This window comes from Condylura cristata, unplaced genomic scaffold, assembly GCF_000260355.1.
Source record: "Condylura cristata isolate star-nosed mole 26May11 unplaced genomic scaffold, ConCri1.0 scaffold00007, whole genome shotgun sequence".
Taxonomy (NCBI): Eukaryota; Metazoa; Chordata; class Mammalia; order Eulipotyphla; family Talpidae; genus Condylura; species Condylura cristata.
Window position 1 is genome coordinate 41,337,074 of NW_004567108.1, and position 11,972 is coordinate 41,349,045.

Consider the following 11,972-nt stretch of genomic DNA (forward strand, 5'->3'; position numbering starts at 1 on the left):
CAGAAAATATTTTCACATAGTTAACACCATCAATATTCCTCACCACCAGTGAAGCTATAATCAAATGAATTCTTTCAGCTCTTGACTATAAATATGTGACATGACACACATACAAGTGATAAATTAAGAATTCAAATCAGCTAACCACAGGTAGCATCTTTGTTGACATGAAATTTCTAATACAAAATTACATGCTACGAAGCACAATGACATTAATCTTACAATGATGCACTAATTAAAAATCTAATTATTTAGACACATTTCCTATTTGTGCCTTTTGTCAATAGAACTGTTGATGCCTAAGATAAATGTAGGTTCACTACTCATTCATTTTTCATTTTGTATTCTGCATTCAAGTCTTCATTAAGTTAAATATTTTGGCATGAGAAAAACAGATTCCAGTTTATGTCAAAATAATAATAGCAAAGGCTCCGTTTCACAGGCATGCTACCTATAGGTTTATGATGGTTTCAGAGAGAAGAAATAATCACTGCACAAGGGTACAGGCAACTATTTACTTTTCCTGTCTCTGCCAGTAGAAATCTACAAAATGGTGAATTTGATTCCACAGGAACGTTCACAAGCCTCAAAGGTTAAGACCCATACTGAAGATGAAGTAGACTAACTTATTCTCGTATACAGACTGGCACTTCAATCTCTATTGTCACACAGTTGTTAGAACAGGATAATAAAAACCAGCAGGTGACCTTGTTAATTCACCTCAATCTAATAAAGCTCACAATCCATAAGGGGGCTGCCCATTACCACTCAAAAAGATCTACTGTAATGTCTTAATTCACCTCTGCATCGGAGGTACTTGGAATAGGAATTTTCACCTGACTTCGAAAGCAGGTAGATATACCTGAGAATCTATAAAATATTTGACAGGAGTCTTTCTAAATAATCAAATAACATATTTCAAAATCAAAACCAGTTCAGCAACAGTGACCTGGGAGACAAGCCTCTCTCCTAGATATTTGCTGCTTATTATAATTTGTCAACATTCCCGTATTTATAATTTCTTAAGGTCAGGCTGCATCATTTTATTTTCCTTACTGGAGCAATCAACATCCCCTAGCATTATCTGTGAGTTTAATTAAGAACATGTTTACTCAGCCTTAAATAAGTTGTTGAATAAGAATAGACCCTTGATACTTAATTATGAAGGTGGATTATGGTATTGTCAACTCATCCGTCAAGAATAGTATGCAACTTATTAAATTCACAATCTGAAAGCCTGATTACTTTAAAAAGATACCCTATATGTATTTAGTGTGAATCCAAATTAACGTCTTCTTTCATTTCAGCATAGGAATGTTAAATATACCAACTTGCTGATGTTAATAAAATATATTAGAAATGACAGATTTATACCCTGGAAACCTCAACAAACTTACTTGTTAATTTTACCAAATTAACTGAAATATAGGTTAACTATCATAAAAGGTTATTTGCGTATTTTTACATTCAGTGTTTGATCTAAATCATTATGACGATTTTCTCAAGTTAATTATTAATGCTTATATATGTAAATCAAATGAATATGAAATGTGTATTGATAAAATTAGTGATCTAACAAATATCTTGACTAGGGTATCAGTAAAATGTTTACTTAAAGATAAAATTTAGATACTATTTCTAAAGGAAGTTTAAAAAAATTAATTTTGCTAAGAAACACATAGAATGACTAGTAACTCCATAACAAGCAAAAATAAATAGCCAATAATTTAGATTTAAAACAAAGAAATATATAAATAAAATACTTTCTCACAGTATCATGATTTAAAATCTACCCAAAAGTAGATTTAGAAGGGACTGATTTTAAATATATGATTTAAAAATTGTGAAAAAGAAGGGAATATCTTTGTTTGGTCAATATAAATAAGCTTGTGTTACATTCACCCTGTGCTTTCCTACTCTCTGCAATGATTTGTAATCTTCACAATTAGATGATTATGAATGCAATTTAGAGTGAATCAAGACACAGGAGACTTCAGCCATGACGATGTGACGAGTTAAAATTAGTTAAAAACATTGCATAAAATTGCATAAAATGTTAAATACTTTGCATAAATCCTTAAATAACTGGAGGCTTATCTTGTTGACAAATGCTAAGACCAAAGTACAGTAGGTAGCTGAAAGTGTCTTTTCTAGCCTCTCTATGGACCTTCAGCTTGAAGGTATTAAAATCCAACAGACTTGGAACTATTTTCAATTTCAATAATCAAATAGGAAGCTATTAGACATGAAAGGCATCTCATTATGGCAAAACCAAACTTTTAAAAATACAGGTAAAGACAAAGGAATTTTACAGGTCTGTACAACATAAATCTGTATGTACATTCAGCAAGTAAGGTTTTGGTCTCACACATGAATTAATTTGATGCTAACATTCTTAAGGGTAAAGGGGAATTTATACTGTATTTAAACCCCCAAACCTACATCTTGGCTATATTCCAGTACCTCACTATGATAGTCTGTAGTAACTTTCCAAAGTGGGGTGTGCACTTCACTTCCAATCAGTACTATTTGCCTCTGGTGTCTGAGACTTACCTAATCTTATTGCTGTAGGTATCTGTTTTCCCAAAGAAATGAATTAAAATCCACATTTAATTCCACAGTAACAAAGCTGCTAATGGGCAGGACCTGAGCATATTCACTACCTAAACTACTTAAGACCTGGTGCTGCCCACACTAATCATGACACTGAGACAAATTGCTGAACTGACCTCCCTTGTCATTACTTAGTCGTACAGGTATCATATACTTTTGTGCAAGTAAAAGGAGAAGTTTACGGCATTCAAGGAGGAGGCAGTCCCTACGTGCTGGTGATGACCCCAAATGCACTTAACTCATAGAATGATGAAACAGCACAAACATCTTAAACGTTCAGTCTTAGGGACACAGGTACATGATTGCAAAAATGAAACTGAAGAATAGTTATGAACTTGAGCTACCAGTGTTCAATTCCCAAATGCACTGTTTCACTCTTTAGCAAGAAACAGAAACCATTCATCCTGTCTTGGCTTCTAGAATCTAGAAGTCAAACACAGGAATATCCATGTCCCACAAAGCACCTCCACTTCCTGAGTTCTCCAGGCAAAACACATGAGGAACTTTGTGGACAAAGTGCTCAGTTTGTTCTCTGAATCTGGCACAATGGCAGAGTCAATATTCTCTGCATGCAAAAATTGAATTTTACCTGAGAAGACAGACATATACAACCTGACATCAAAGTGAAGATAAACACTGAATTAAGGCAGAGGCTGATGAAGCCAACTAAACATTTCATTTTGCTCACTGGAAAGATCCACACAAAGACAGGTAAGAGACAGGGAAAGAGAGCTCTTGTGCCCCCCCCACACACACACCCTGCCAATACAATACCACCTCCATCACCAACACTATCCAAATAAATGCTGTAGATGCTGGGGATCGGGAAAGGAGAAGAATGGAAAAGACAATGACAATAAATTTGCGTCAGTAGGGCTGGCTGTCCCCTGGGGGCTGGGAGGCTAGATAGGCAGGGACAGCACTGAGTAAGAACCTCACAGCTGGCTGGGCATTTGGGTGGAGATGCTTAGAGTGACATGAGACTACCACAGGAAGTATTTTGTCTTCATGCTTTTTGGCTCAGACAGGTACTGTGAAGATTGAACAGGGACCCACACCTGCCCCCTGAGCTCACTGTTCCTATTCCCTAAAACAGGTTGTCAAGGAGCTTCTCAATTGTCTGATTACTGTGCAGAACACCTTCTATTTGCTAGGAAAATAGAGGCCAATCATGAGTTTCATCATCTATGTGAAACCCGACTCGTTATAAGGGACAAGGAGGAATGAGCCACTAAGACAAAGCAAGGGAGCAGGGTTACCTCTGTTGGATAAAACCACCAATATTTACCTTCTGCCTATGTGGGCCATAGGTTCAGAGCTCCACATACAGGATTTGGTGGTAAAATTGGTGGTAAAAGTCTCACACTTGGACCTGTCACATCTTTCTAGGCAGAATCTGTTAATTATGCTGTAACAGGACTGTAGAAACCATGGGGACCATTAGGCTCTGATCTTTCTCAATTGTCTGAGTAGGTGAAATCTAGATTAGTTTTAAATTACATCATTTTGAGACATGAATACTGATCATGTCTGATCGTGACAAGACAAGCTAAGGAAGGGAAACCCCAACAGTGTGGTAATTTCTAATACAACTGACTCGAAAGGTCAACACTCAGTGTGATACGTGACAGACCAGCGGGGGAAAGTGGTGAGAATACAGTAAGCTTCCTAAGAAGAGATCCAGAGGTTCAAGAAATAATTAAATTACAGCTAGGCTATAGCTTATTGATCCATCTGCATGAAAAATTTGATAAATTCTCACAGAAGACCAATTACAAAGCAAAGCTTTCTGGATGTAAACTCCTGCTAATTATTTATTACAATTTTCATAGAATCTGGGTTTCTGAATATACCTTAAAAAAGGAGAAAGGCTGAAGCAGTCATTTAGAAATGACCAGAAGGTAGAAATTTTCTAGTGAATGCCATATTGCTAATAAATGTCATAAAAGACCCTGTTTCCTGATTTTTTCAAGGAAGGGCTTCAATCAAATGAGAGAAACAGTCACACTTTTTTTTTTTTTTTTAGTCTACACTTAGCCAACTCCATGGATTAGCCCAGCTTCTCAAGTTTTTTTTTTTTTTTTTAGTCTTAGAAATTTTAAAAAGATAGAAAGATAATTCAACAATTCCCACCCTCTGGAATAAGTGGTATCATTTTGTCATATTTGTTCCCAATCATTTAAAAAAATAGAAATTCATTACAGATAGGGAGAAATGTACCCTCCCTCATCCAAACCAATAACCATTATCCACTCCCAATGAGGCAACTGCTAGAAGACTTTTTGCATGTTTATATCTTTACTATGGTATCACATATCAGGAAAAACTGACTAAGACTTGGGATTGAGCAAGGGAGATGGATGGCTTTTCCTTCAAAGGCTTGTTAGACTGTGCACAGTGGACCTCCCCAAGTGATTATCTAGTTCTATATGGGAATGCACCTTTCACTGATTACTGACTACATGTTTTAAGATTCTGTAGGGGTAGAAGTTAAGTGGTAGAAGACTCAGTAATATAAGTGAGTCTTGTACAGAACAATGTAAATCAATCTCGTCTGCAACAGATTCACTTGGTAAATACTCTATAGAAAAAAAGGAAAGCCCAAACATTAAATATCATTAACATGTAAGATACTAACCAGTTTTAACCTACAAGCAGATTTACCATTTGGAATTGCAAAAATTAAACATACTCACACATATACATCGCTTTCTCAAAATCCCTTTGAATCTATTTAAGTAGGTTGTCACTGCCCTCACTAATTGATAAGCTACATAGTATCTTTGACACATGCTCATTTTATATTTGTGTGGCAGTCATGTTGTTTGATTTTCAAATAAATGGTACTCTAGCACACTATATGTTATAGATGTTCTGCAACTTACTTTTTTTTCACTCAACATTATACTTTTGAGATTTAACCATGGCAACATAAATATGGGTCTTTTATTTTCCTTTTTTAGAGTATTCAATTGAAGCAAAGTTTAGAAATCTTAAATGCACTAAAATTATATGTATCATGTACATTTTTTTTCCCTTTCTGTAACATTAAGTATCTAGGTCTCTGTATATCCAAATCAGATTGCAAAAATCTTGAGATATCTTTGTGGTTGTATTTGAAAGAAAAACTTTATCATGAAACATAAAGCAAGTCTTCCTTAAAATCTCCTTAGTGGGCCCTCCCTGGTGGCGCAGCGGGTTAAAGCACAGCACTGAGAAGCTAAAGCCGCTTCCCCATGAGTTCGATCCCCGCCTGCCCCGGAGGTGACCCACAAGGCGTGGCAGACCTCTCCTGACCCGCCCGCTGCTCCCCTCAGCAGTGTACTTCATCGATCTGCCTGTTCTGCTCCCCACTCTGTCTCTGGTGAAGCCTCTCACCCTCCATATCTCTGGCCTGTACCCCAGTTCTGTATGAATAAATAAATAAATCTTAAAAAAAAAATCTCCTTAGTACACTTTGCTTTCACACTATTGAAATAATGTTCTTTCTTTCTAATATAATCACTTTACCCTTTTTCTGGATTTCTTCAAGTCCAAAGCTCTATACTATCCCTTTATCAAAACAGCCTCGGCTGTGTAGATACTAACATTCCTTAGAAGGTAACAAGAGCAACACATTATTATTTCTGTTGCTGACGTACATTGTTGCGTATGTGAAGTCAAGCCAGTGTTTTCCTTAAGACCCATGAAATCAAGGTTCTATCCATCTAACAAATTACCTTGAGTCCCTAATATGTGGTGCATATTATTCTGAACAAGAAAACACTTTGCTGCCCTCACGGAGCTTACATTCTTGGAGGAGGTAGTAGATAAAAAGCCCAAAAAAGAAAGCAAAATATACAGCAAGGATGTTGGTGGTTTCATTTTTAGTAAGAGATATAAATGGAGCAAAGTAAAGCAGAAAGTAGGGCAGGGAGCATAGATATGGGAAGCCACGATTTTAACACATGGTCAGAAAAGGTCTCAAGGGGGAGGTGTATGATATTAGGAGAACAGAGGGATGAGGGAGTGAGCACTCATGAAGGCCCCGGGGCAACAGAGCTCTAAGAACAGCAAGCAGCCAGTATTCCCAGGAGTGAGCCAGAGGTTAGCAGCAAAAAGGGGGTGTAGAGAGATGACAGGGACTGGTCTATGGCAACCTGAAGGCCACAGTAAGGAGATAGGTTTTCTGTCCGGGTGAAAATAGAAGCCTCTGGAAGGTTTTTCAGTAGTTCTGACTTTTGATTTAAGAGAATTACCTTAGTTTCTAGATTGAAAAAAACCAAGGGAGAACAGTTAGGCAGTTAGGTAGATGTAATTCTCTACTATACTCTCATCTCCTGTGACTCTATTATAAAATATGGTATTTTATTATTAAATTAAAATTCATGCAAAAAAAAAAATGGCCCCAAGGTTCAATGTAGCATTATGCCAGTATGTGCTCTTCTACAGAACATCAAAACCCTGGGAAAATGGCAGTGCTCATACCATGGCGTCTACCAAGGTGGAGTGCTTCAGGCTTATACATGTGCGCATCAGGGAGATGACCTGGCTCATGGTTATCCTGGGTATGTAATTAAGAATCCTATTGTTGGCCCTCCCTGGTGGCGCAGCGGGTTAAAGCACAGCACTGAGAATCTGAAGCCACTTCCGCATGAGTTCGATTCCCGCCTGCCCCGGAGGTGACCACATGGCGTGGCAGACCTCTCCTGACCCGCCCACTGCTTCCCTCAGCAGTGTACTTCGTGGATCTGCCTGTTCTGCTCCCCACTCTGTCTCTGGTGAAGCCTCTCACCGTTCCTGAGCCTCTGGCCTGTACCCCAGTTCTGTATGCACAAATAAATAAATAAATTATAAAAAAAAAAAGAATCCTATTGTTGATATTATCGATTTAGTACTTGAACTTAACTCTTCCATTAGGAAAACAAGCTTTTTCTAAAGGTGTTACTTGTAAAGTCAGTGAATGGTTGTGTATATTATTTTAAATTATGAGCAAAAACTTTAGGATAATTACTTAGCTAGAGTAAAGAATAGTTGCAAAGACTTTGAAATTTCTGAGGATAATCAATAGGGAAATGTACATGCTACTTTATACAGTATTTCTTGCAAATATCTAAGAAGATAAACCCATACTGAGATCTGACCCAATTTTCTGTCTTCATGGATGGTGGAAGAGACCATTGAACATACATGTTAGCAAGAAATTATTCAATATATTAGATATTTATGGAATGTCTATTCCTATTATGAGTACTATGGGAGATAATAAAAGGAAACATTCTCAATGTGTTTAACATATAAAAGGAGAGAGAAGACTTCACAGATAACTGTATTCTAAGCAAAGAAGTAATGCAAAAAAAAAGTGTCGCTATCTTAAATGTGAGATAAAATCCCAATCAGCGCAGTTGTATTTTCATAAATTTATGGAATATACTATGCATGACAAATTATCCTTCCATTTCATGTATCTTCTATAAATAATGCCTTAATACCAGTCATTTGCTGGCACACTGTAATCTTTAAACCACTTCTTATAAGTCATTCTTTTATATGTCTATTTTAAAGGTATACACACCCAGTTCTATCTATGCAGCTGATGTGGTAGACACTGATGTCCTGTGGTAGCATGTGATTGGCGACTGACCACCATTTCTCATGTTGTACCACAGTAATCAGGGAAATCAGCATTTCATTTCTATGACCAGGGCCTCCCTAGTGGCATAGGGGTTAAGTTTCAGTCCTGTCACCATATGCCCTGAGTTCTATACCCAGCTAGGGAGGTGAACCATATGGTGCACCAGACCTCTCCTGCCTTGCCCACTGCTCCCCTCAGCAGTGTGTTTCAATAGATCTGCCCATTCTTCTTCCCACTCTGTCTCTGGTGAATCTTGTCATTGGCCACACCTCTGGCCTATACCTCAGTTCTTCTATGCAAAAAAAAAAAGAGAGAGAGCTCAAGAGAGAGGGATTTAAAAAACAGCCTGTGACTACTCATTCATTCAATAAACCTATCTGAGAATATCACGTTTCTGGAGGGCAAAGATTATATTTCATACAATAGTGGCTCCCTCTGGATACCCAGAAATATATAGAAATTAAAAATATCAGAGGGGACTCCCTGGCGGCACAAGAAATTAAAGCACAGCACTATGAAGTTACCTCAGCCATTTCAGCACGAATTCAATCCCTGCCAGGGAGATGACCCACATGGTGCGGTAGACCTCTCCTGACCCAGCTGCTGCTCCCCTCAGCAGTGTATTTCAGTACATCTACCTGTTCTGCTCCCTACTTTGTCTCTGGTGAATCCTCTCACCACCCTTGTACCTCTGGCCTGTACCCCATTTCTGTATGTACAAGTGAACAAATCTTAGAAAAATGTCAGAAATTCAGTAATTTCATTTAATGACAAAATGTCTCAGCCTTTGAGATATTTACCATTTAATTTGGAGGCAAACAATACTCTAATTTATAAAATTAAACTGATCCAAGATGACAATACCCTCTTTAACACGATGAGGCTGATCACAGTCATCCACAACTGAGACAAATAGCTGACAGGTATGTGCTGCTGGATAATGTGAACATCTTACAGGAAAACCCATATCAGGTAATTTAGAATAAAATTACAATGGAAAAATCATTGGAATTAAAACAGGAGGCATAACACAATGGTCAAAGTCAAGTAGAAGTTGAACTAATATGGGATTTATAGCAACAGAGTACGTTCAAGTGCCAAAAATGCCATAAGTAAAAAGTAATCAGTGTGAGAAGGACCTGTGTGTTGGCACTTGTGAATTGTTTCTAGTGTACTTTATCCGCAGTGCCAGTCCTTGGAGGGATGTAAACTGCTGCCCACCCCAAAAGACCAACGACATCAGGCAGGTCTCTATCTGAATGAGGACACTTAGGGTGGGAAAGTCACATAGGAGATGACTTCTGTGCGATGATTATTCACTCAGAGTACAACAGTTCAAACGTTACATCACAGGCACTCGATAAAGATTGTGTCTACTTGGGGAGAGTGTGCTGGGAAAGCAAGGTAATTAGTTCTAATCTAAGACCTGAATGTGCTATATCTTGGGAAAGAGCTCCCAGGACTCACCTTGCTATAAAACCAATGGAGGAAGTCTCACTGCACTAGGGTGTAATCTATCAGCTGACTGGGCTTCTCTGGTTGGCCTAGCAAAGTGTCAATGGCAGATAGCTGTGGGAGGGGTGGAGGTGGTGGCCCCAATTTTATAACAGGGGGAAGGGTCAAATACCTACGAGGCTGATACACTTTGAGTTTTTTTCAGTGCAACTGCAGTCAAGGACCAAAGATAATCCTGCATACATATCAGAGAGTTAAGGAGATTCAAGCAAATATAACTCTTTCTAAACCTCTACTTCAGAAGTGTGTATATGATTGGGGTGGGATGAGGTAGGAGAATATGTGTGACCAATTTCTTTTTTTCCTTCCTGTGTTTCATACAAATATGGATAAAACTCACAACTGGATTCATTTTTTTTTTTTTACTGTCATAGAAAAGAGTTCAAGTTCCAACTATTTAAACAACTTTCAATCAAATTAATAGCACTGGATTATTCTCAGTTAGCCAGTGATAAGAAAAAAAATCTTTTAAAAGTCTTTAAAAGTGGTTTGATTTGGCAGAAACAAATCAGAGGAAATGCAACAGGCAAAATCTATTTTCTAATCTGCCCTTCTGAAAATAACCATAATCAAATTTTACCATTTACTTTTCTCCCCTGTAACTACTATCAACCACTTTCATGGCTTTTAAGAAATGGTGAACAACAAAAAACAAACCCCAAAACAAAAAAATAAAATAAATAGCTTCAGCAAGTTGGATTGAAATTTTTTTGTATCAAAATCTTATTTGGACAGATTTGTAACAGTTGAACTAATACAATGCTGTTTTACCCAGCTAATTTCTCTATATAGAAATTAAATCTCATTTTAACTTGTTACAGGTAGAAACAATTTTTTAAAAAGATTTATTTATTTATGCATACAGAACTGGGGTATGGGCCAGAGCTTCAGGGGTGGTGAGCAGATTCACCAGAGACAGAGTGGGGAGCAGAACAGGAAGACTGATAAAGTACACTACTGAGGGGAGCAAAGGGAGGGGAGAGGGGTCAGGAGAGGTCGGCCATGTCATGTGGGTCACCTCCGGGGTGGGATCAAACTTGCACTGAAACAGCTGCGGCCAGTTTGCAGTGCTGTGCTTTAGGCCACTGTGTCACCAGGAAGGGCCAGAGACTCTGAATTTGGTAGATGTATTTTAGTCTAGTGTCATTACCTAGCTACACAGTTAAACAGTATCCAGAAAAGTCAAAAGCTGCTCCTTCTTTCTGGTTTAGACAACTCCAGATAACTCTTATCTGACCCACAAAGGGAGGGGAGTTGACTGGATATCCTTTTATGGCACTCAACAGAAATGATGCCAAGCCCAGAAGCATGACTATTTAACACCCTTCCAACTCCAGAGCATTCTGCATGTACAACCATTTGGCGTAAGGTGCTGCCCACGAGGGAACTATCCCTAACTCCACAGCAGGAACACACACACACACACACACACACACACACACACACACACACACACGTAAAGCCCACATCAGAGCTCCACTTTGTTCCCTTCTGTGAGGAAAACCATGTGGCAAAAAGCCAGTATGTTCCTGTTCAGTATGTTTTGTTGCTCACTGCATCTAATTCAGTATCTTGCAAAATGACATTCTGTTAATGACATGAATGTCAAAACTGTGATAATGGGCAGAAGTAGAAGAAAATGTTTCCTAAATGGAGAAACAACAGGACAACTGCCAAATGGATATTAAAATTAGTTGTGTGTCAAACCCATACTTAAGCACTCAGTCCCCTGTTATTTGTTTCCAACATGAAAGGGAAGTAGCCTCCCAAGGAAGGAAGAATAGCCTACCTTGGTGAAAATCAGAGAAAAGCAGAAGAGGTCAAAGGAATATTTTCCCTTAATTAACTTCACAGATGTCTTGTCTTTTTCTCATTTGCATCCACTGATGTTTTTGTAGTTGGTCTCTCATTTTGCAAAGATGAAATTGGCCACAAGGAACCAATTCTGTTGTAGAGACAGGAGGGCTGGGGAGATACCAGAAGATGCTGGCCTTTAAGTTGCTCAGTATTCAGTCTGGGTAATGATGCTCCTTGCTCATGCCATATGTGGACTAAGTGGAGAATTTTAGGTCAGCAACAAAGCAGGGCTGTGGAGACAGCCACACTAACCATAGCAAGCAGGACCCGGGCGGAGGGAGGGAGGGAGGGGCTGTGGCTCTCCCAACCAGGGTTTTCAAAGACAGAAATCAGCCTGGGCCAGAAAGAGAGGCTTACTTTTTTTTTTTTTTTT

General features: G+C 38.4%; 1 protein-coding gene across 3 annotated transcripts in view; it reads right to left on the reverse strand.

Moving 5' to 3' along the window:
- MAST4 (microtubule associated serine/threonine kinase family member 4) overlaps nt 1-11,972 on the reverse strand; it is a 529,678-nt gene that overhangs the window by 108,487 nt on the left and 409,219 nt on the right. The gene's annotated exons all lie outside the window — the stretch shown is intronic.